Source organism: Pelecanus crispus, chromosome 8 (genome assembly GCF_030463565.1).
Source record: "Pelecanus crispus isolate bPelCri1 chromosome 8, bPelCri1.pri, whole genome shotgun sequence".
Lineage (NCBI taxonomy): Eukaryota > Metazoa > Chordata > Aves > Pelecaniformes > Pelecanidae > Pelecanus > Pelecanus crispus.
The window spans coordinates 26034654-26042449 of NC_134650.1; positions in this window are offsets into that span (position 1 = coordinate 26034654).

Here is a 7796-nt window from a genome sequence, read left to right on the forward strand (position 1 = left end):
ACAGAAGGTCCTGAAACCTTTCAATTTGCTGGGCTGTCAGATCCACATTAGTCCACAGCCAAGCCTGGAGTCTCTGTATTGCAGAAAAATCCTGCACCAGACGCTAGCATGTAGCCAGTGCCTCGAGTCGCAGCACCCTGTGCTGGTGGTGAGAAGCAGAGAGCTGTGTGGGCTGCCAAGCTACAGCACCTCATCTTTCCCTGCCCTCTTGGCTTCCCCAGGCAGCACGCCTCATTTCAGATTCCTGGCTGAGTGCTGAGGCTGGGGCTGCCAGCAAGCCCAGATCTGCCCAGCAGCCAGCTAACCTCAGATCCCAGGACAGCAGCTATACACACATCCCATGGATGTGCCTGACAAGATTTGTCATTTCACAGCTGTGGCACCTGCACAGCCCCTGCCTCCCTGGCACAGCCAGCACCCTGAGCAGTTGGCTTGGCCAGTTGCACTGTTTCTGGACAGGCCCCTCGTGCTGTACGGTGCTGGCGTGTACGAACACATAGGTGCACCAGCAGAGAAGAGGAAGCCTGGGAAGTCTATCACCCTACCAAATGTTTTGATGCATGGAAACCACAAACAACCCTTTCTCCAGACTACAGTGGGTACAGGTCAGGGAAGAACAAGACAAAGTATGGTCCTATGTGAGTTGAGCTAAGCTGTTCCTCCCCTTGCCTAGCTGTCTGCAAGCATTCATCAGAAATGGTTCAGAGCAGGACAGGCAATCTGGGGACGAATGCTCTTTGGGCACAGCCAACACAGGACAGGCAGACTGGACTCTGAGCTTTGATGTATGTACTTCCCAGCCGGGCTGTTGCCCATCATCCCAGTGCTCACACTGGCTTCTGTGCTGCTCTGAGGTACACACAAAGTCCACTTCCCCTGGAGCTTTAGGCCCACACAGTTTTCCTTCTGGAGAGCTCAATTCAGCAAAGAGAGGCAGGAAGGTGCCTGCTGTATGTTGAAAGCCTCTGCCCATTCTGGTAGCACCCCTGAATGCCAGCAGTTGGCCCAGCTGCCTCAGGAAGCACCCCAGCTCTATCACCTGGCCAACACCACGCTGTGTGGTGCTCATGCAGTGGACATTTCAAGTAGTGCTTGCCTTCAAGGAGAAGACAATGTGCTGCAGCTGCTCCTGGAAACACATGATCCTTGCAGAGCTGAAGCTGGAGTAGGGGAGTCCTCCCTTTGCTGAATGGTTTATGGGGTAAGTGTGGCTCACAGACAGGACCATCCAGGCTGAGCACTCTCTGGGAAAGTCCTTGGGAAATTCTGGCAAGGCAACATAGACATGATCACTGACCCCAGGCTTCTTTAAAGGGCTGTCTTACCATCCTTCTCTGTTGTTGGATTTTTGACTCCCGAAAGAGCTGGAATGAGGAGCCTTGACTCTTCATCGAGTTATACGAGCCATTAATCAGCAAAAGTGAAGTCTTATGCAGCTGTTGAAGTCATTATGTCTAAATTTGCAGGAAGGGTTGGCCTGTGGTAACGCTCCTTGCAGCTTCCCTTGCTGCTGTGGCCAGTGGTACCTGCTGGCAGTGTGACCCTTTGGAAAAGCAGGCATGTGTGGGACCAACCCTTGCGGACCAGCAGGCATGGCCCTGCTTGTCTGCAGAGACCAGGGCATCTGCTCACTGATGGATCCTGGATAAAGTCCTTCCAGTTGTTTCTCCTCATATCTGCTATCATCCAAGAGAACTACACTCTGCAGTAATGCTGGGCTCAGAGTTTTCAAAGGCCAGCTGTCCCCCACCCAGAAAGCATTGGTAATTTCTCTCCAGCAGGTGCCCCTGAGGAGACCTCTTGTGTTTTCTTATCCTTTGTCCGTGCAGAACCTGTCCCAAAGTCATGTATGGAGCTCTTTAGTAGCTCTATCCACAATAAAATTTTCTATGCCCTTTGCTAAATGGTTTCCTCCTTTTTTGCAGTCATTGATTTATCTGCCCAGTTGTTGGCCCCCCAACTTTTCCCTGCACCTCTGATGTCCCAGCTGGGCTTAGCACCTTAACCTGTGTGTGGGTGACAGTGGTCCCTTCGCTGTAGGTCTCTATGCATAGACTGCCTTCCCTGCAAGGTAGGGGGTAGACCACCTTCTCCAGGAGGTACGTAACTCCAGCCTGGTTTCTGTGCTGCAGCAGGGTGAGCACCACAGGAAGGAGGCCAGTCCGGCTGTGCACCATGCTGCAGGAAGGCTGCTGAACCGTTTGGGGTGAGTGGAGCTGGGTTTCCTGGTCTATCGTATGTCCAGGGAAAGAAAGGTCCGGCATGTCCTGAGGTGGCAGGTTCTGAGCACAGGCTGGGAAGGAAGGGGATGTCCTACACTGCTAGCAGTTTGCTGGGACATGACCCTCTCCAGGAGCACAGGGCTCATCCTCAGGTTGGGAAGGAAGGGGATGTCCTACACTGCTAGCAGTTTGCTGGGACATGACCCTCTCCAGGAGCACAGGGCTCAACCTCAGGTTTGCCATTTAGTTGTCCTCCCCTTCCCTGCCCATTGTCCTACTGAGAACAGCCCAGAAGCCCCATATTCCCCTGCCATGCACACAGACACCCACCTGAGAAGGGTCTCTACCTCCAGAGTCCCTGACAACCAGGGCAGAGCCCCACACAGTGCTGGGCTGTACTCGTTCATTCCTGCCCCTGCAGGCTTCCCTGCAAGGAGCAGGAGTCCACACTTCTTGTTGGAGGCCAACAGGGTGCCCTGGGGACCCTGGTTTGGGAGGTAGGGAAGACATCCTTCTGCTGCCTTCCGCTGAGGCATGGGACATTTTCTCCACTACATCAAGTGCTGGAGGAGACAGAGTAAATCAAGGCTGTAAAACATGCAATGCCTTGTCCGTGCGTTGGGACAGCTGGATGCTGAGTGAAGAGTCAGGCCCCAGCAGCATTGGACTCTGATCTCATGAACCTCATGGGCAGCAGGCAGGATTGTGTGTGCTGCGTGGCATTTGATTTAGGTTGGGCTTTGTGTTTTCACCACAACCACATTAAAGGAGGACTGTTGAAGATGCATATTGGGTGCCCAAGGGTGAAAATGGTGAGACTGAGATGGTTTTAGCTCCTGGGAGAATTGCTCTCTGCCCCAGATCAGTTCTCAGGCAAGGATGAACCTTTGCAAGTGCAGCTGAGTGTGTCAGCTGAGCAGCTTCATGCCAGGAGGGCCTTTTGCAGATGCCGCTTTGAAATATACATGTGCCCTGGCTTTGGGTGCTGTGTGTGGTATCCCACAAGGTCATGGAAGTTTTCCATGGCAGGCACCTGGCACCTTTCCAGGATGGTCACAGCATGGGAAGTCACAGCCTGGACTTGCTCCTTCCCCACCTCATTTCTGTCCTTTTGGGACCCTAACCTGTGGGTTCAGGTGCCAAGGGTGTTTCTGCTGCCCAGGCAAGGCTCACGGCTGCTGCACTGGGTGTGGAAGCTCCAAAGCAGACCTGTGGCAGTAACCAAAACGAGGGAGTCGCATTAGGGTACTGCCATAGAGGCCAGCGTGCAGGCAGATCAGTCCTGGCCACCACACCAGAGGATTGCAGTGACTGCAAGCTAAGCCCTTGCTACAGCCCAAGGCCATCAGAGAGCTGGGTGAGGTGACAGCAGAACTCCTGATGCCTTCAGCTCCCCATCGCTGCAGAAACATTGAGTTTTGGCGTCCCTGAGCACCTTCTCCAGCACTAAATAAAAGGGTTTTTTTGTTAGGGCACAAACTCTCCCATCAGCAGGAGGCAGTGCCCTGGACTGGCTGTTCCCGCCACGCGCCACTGTGGCTTTTCATCAGGAACAAGCAGTGCATTTGCAGGATGGTGACAGCTTTCCGGAGTCCTCTAAAATCACAAATTCTCGTCCCTGGCCACTTGCCAGCAGCTGTGCCAGGCCTTGCAGCACGTTCCTCTCTCAGCCTTGGCGTGGGACGTATGCCCTGCTTGCTTTCATCTTCGGGTGTGACTCAAGTTTCTTAGTTTTCTCTTTGAAGTCAAGGGGACCTTCCTTTGGGAAATGATTTTTGGTGAGTCTGTTCCTGGTCTCTGCTTTTGACACATCCTGAGAGCATCTCAAGGGGCTGCCTTGAATTGCAAGGGGGGAGAAGGAAGCTCCTGCCAGAGGAGGGTGCGTTTTCCCCCTCCTCTCTGCCCTGTGCTGTGCATCACAGCCAGGACACCAGCTTGAGTGGCAGACCCCCCTCAGCTCTGCGTGCTGCTGGCACACCCAGCACGCACACATGCAAGCTGCAATTGCGCCGCTCATCAGCCGCAGCTAAGCCCCGTTAATGCCTTGTGGACACGCTGTTGCTCGGGTTACCGTATACATATTGCACAACCTCCGAAACACTTCCCTCTGTTTTGTAGCAACTTGCACTAGAAAAGCAGCGTTCCCGCATAACCTCATCCCACCCCAGATGCGGCTGAGCCAGCGACTCATTCCTGAAACAAGATGACTCCAGGGAGCCCGCGGTGCCCAGCCTCGGGTGAAGCGAGAGGCAAAGAGGACGGAGGGTGAGTGCAGAGGGTGCTCTGAGGTTGTACTTGTGCTCTTGTGCAAGCTCTGAGCTGCACCCTGGAGCAGTCACAGCACTCCAGGACTCTGTGAAGGTAGGGAGACAGGCATGGTCCTAGCAGGGGTAAGCCTGGCATCTGAATCCATGTCTCGGTGACACTGAGCTGTGAGCCTCAGTGTGTTTTGGGTAAGTGCTGGAGTTAAGCAGCTCATTAAGCTCCCCAGGGCAGGAAACAGCCTGGGAACATCCTGACCTTCACTGGAAATTGCAAGAAGGGAAATATCCCTGGGGAGCTGAGCACTGAGCCATGTCCACGCTCCTCCACCACATCACAGGACCTGTGCAACCTCATCCTCAGCTCCTGCCCATGCCACGGGCTCCAGACCAAGTCACAGCCTCCTCCTGGGCTTCCTTTTCCGGGCTGCGTGAGGAACAGCAGGAGCCAGCCAAGGACCGCGCTCCGTCCCAACAGGGGTGTCATGGTGACAACAAATGCACAACAAACCCCAGCCCTTAGGAACTGAAACCTGGCCTGCTCAACCTCGCCCTGTGGGGCAACTCGCCAGCCCTGGCTTGGTGCCCCCTGCTTGCCCAGCTCTCCCCATGTGCTGCCTCTTGGCTCTTCAGGCTCCGCAGCCCCCAGGACTGGCCGGAGCTCTGGCAGGAGAGCTGCCGACGTGCCCAGGCCCAGCTCAGCTCCTGCCTGCTGCCATCTTGGTGAATCTGGGCTCTTGTGCTGCCTGCTGCTGCCAAGCCCTGCCAGAGCTGTGGCGGGCTGGGTGTTCCAGCCAGCATTACCTGGGATCCTCTCTGGAGCTGTCAGCTGGAAGCAGAGCCAAAGACACCTGCTTCAGTGGGGAGTTGCAGGGCAAGCTAAGGACAAGGCTGTAACTTCAGCAAGACTTAACCACCCTCCTTGATATGGCAGCCCCAGTTACTGCTCTCTCCTTAAAGCAGAGAGCAGGTGAGCAGCTCTTCTCCACTTTCTGCGGGGTGGGACAACAGCCTTGCTGGCCTGGGTGGAGGCTGGTTTAAATTCCACTTCACAGCCAGCCACTGTAACCTCAGCCTCTGCACTTTGGGACCTGCTTTTATATTGTGTGAAGAGCTGGAAGCATGCATGTTCAGGACAGAGTCCTCCTGGTGCCACCTCCTCCATGCAGCGCCCAGGCTCTCTGGCTGTGTCTGAGCTCTACCACGACAAGCTGGACAGAGGAGAAACACTCGTTGGTGAGGTCTGCCTCTGTCATCAGGCTGGTCCAGCCTTACTAGATGAGCCTCCGCACCTGTCCTGCCCACTCTTGACTCTCTCCTCAGGGATGTCCTTGCCACCTGGCAGCCATGGGCTGACACCCTGCCTCTGGCTGGGCTGTGAAATGGCAGCTCCTGCCAATGGAGGGGTCACAAGGCTGGTTGGGGGACATGAGAAAGTGGGGTCCTTCATGTGGCTGTGACCACCTGGGGCTACCCAAAGCAGCCAAGTGCTGTGGCATGCCTGCATCATCTGACATCAGCCCTGGCACTCACCTCCTAAGTGGGAGGTAAGGTTAGTAATCCCAAATCACAGACTTGCAGAGATGGCTGGTGGTCACCTCTGGAGGTCTCCAGACCCTGCTCCAAGCCAGGATCAGTATGAGCAGGTTGCTCAGGGCTTTGTCCAGTCAAGAGTTGGCAGCAACGTCCCAGCAGAGAACATGTGCCCCTCAGCCAAGAGGGGGAGATTGTCACAAGGGCCGTACCCCAAAGCAAAGGACTCTGGGTGCAAGAGCAGAACTGATACCCCTGGGGCAGCTCAGCCATGGGGACACCCGTGTTAGTCCTTGCCCTGCAGCTCCTCTGCACAGGGACCAGGGTAGACAGAGACTGCAGGGTACCAAAGGCTGCCTGTGTTGTTCAAGCCACTGCCCAGCTCCCCAAGCTGCTGATTTACCTGCAGGACCCTGCATGGCAGCAGCAAACCTCACGCTGCAACAGCTCCTGGCGATGCTGCAGCTGGCCGTGCATCCGGAGCGAGGCCAGGGAGCGCCAGGGGAGCGCCAAGGTCAGAGCGGGCTCTGGGTGAACAGCTGAGGTGGGGCCATGAGTAAGTGATGTGGGTTGTGTCAGGACTCCATGGCAACCACAATATTTGGGTGCTGCTTCAGCCTGCAGCACCCGCCAGGAGCCCCACATGTGGTCGGGCTCCGGGTGAGGGAAGCCAGCAGCCACTATGGGCAGCGCTATCATGTGGCTGGCTGCCCCCAGGGTCACTCCATGGGTGTCCCACCGGGACGTGCAGAGGGGACAGGCGCTCTCTGCAGTGCCCAGCTTGCCAGGACGGTTGGCATTCATCCCCACAGCCTGGCAGTGGCCTTTGGTCCACGGTGTCACCCACTGAGAGGGGCTGGTTCCTCCAGGGCGGGGCACGCCGGCCGTGTGATGCAGGGGACAGGGCTGCAGGGCAGGGCACGGGGAGGCTGGTGGTGGAGGAACCTCGTGGGGTGATGGAGGGGTCCTGTGGGGTGGAAGAAAGACCTTGTAGGGTGATGGGGGGCCTCGTGGGGTGATGGAGGGGCCTCGTGGGGTGTCGGTAGGGCTTCGGGGGTTGGTGGAGGGGCTTCGTTGGCTGGTGGAGGGTGTCCCAGAGCTAGTCCGTGACGGCTGCCCTGGGCTCCGTCTCCCCGCCCCGAGGGCGCTCCCCGGCCGTGCCGCGGCCCGGGGGAGGCGGGAGGGGGCGGCCCGCGGCCCCTCCCGTCGCCATGGCGGCGCCTTAAACAGGCGGCGGCGGCCGCCCCCCCCCGCCTCAGAGCGCGGCGCCGGGAGGTGAGTGACTGAGCGAGTGAGCGCGGCCGCGGCGGAGCCGGGACCCCCCCGCTCCGGGGCGCGGCGGCAGCGGGACCTCCCGGGCGCCCGGCTCCCCCCGCTGCCCGACCCGGGGCCGGTACGGGGGGCCGGGGGGGACACCGAGCTGCTCCGCGGGGCGGGGGCCGCCGCTGCCCCGGCACCCCCCAGCCGCCGGCGGCGGCCCCCGGGCGGGGAGGGTCCCGGCTCCGTGCCGCGCGGTGCGGGGCCGCCCCTCCGGGGCCCGGGGCGGCGGGTGCCCCGCGGGAGCCCGGGGACCGGCGGGGGCAGGCGGGGACCAGCGGCTGCCCCGCCCCGCCGCTCCTCCCTAGCGACGGTCGCCAGGCAACGCCGCTCGTCCCTAGCGACGGTCGCCAGGCAACGCGAAGGCCGGCGGCGCAGCGGCCGAGCCCGCTGCTCCTTCGTGCCCGCTCTCCGGCTCTCGCCAAGGCCCCGGGGGGGTCCATTCCAGCCCCCCTCCGCCCGG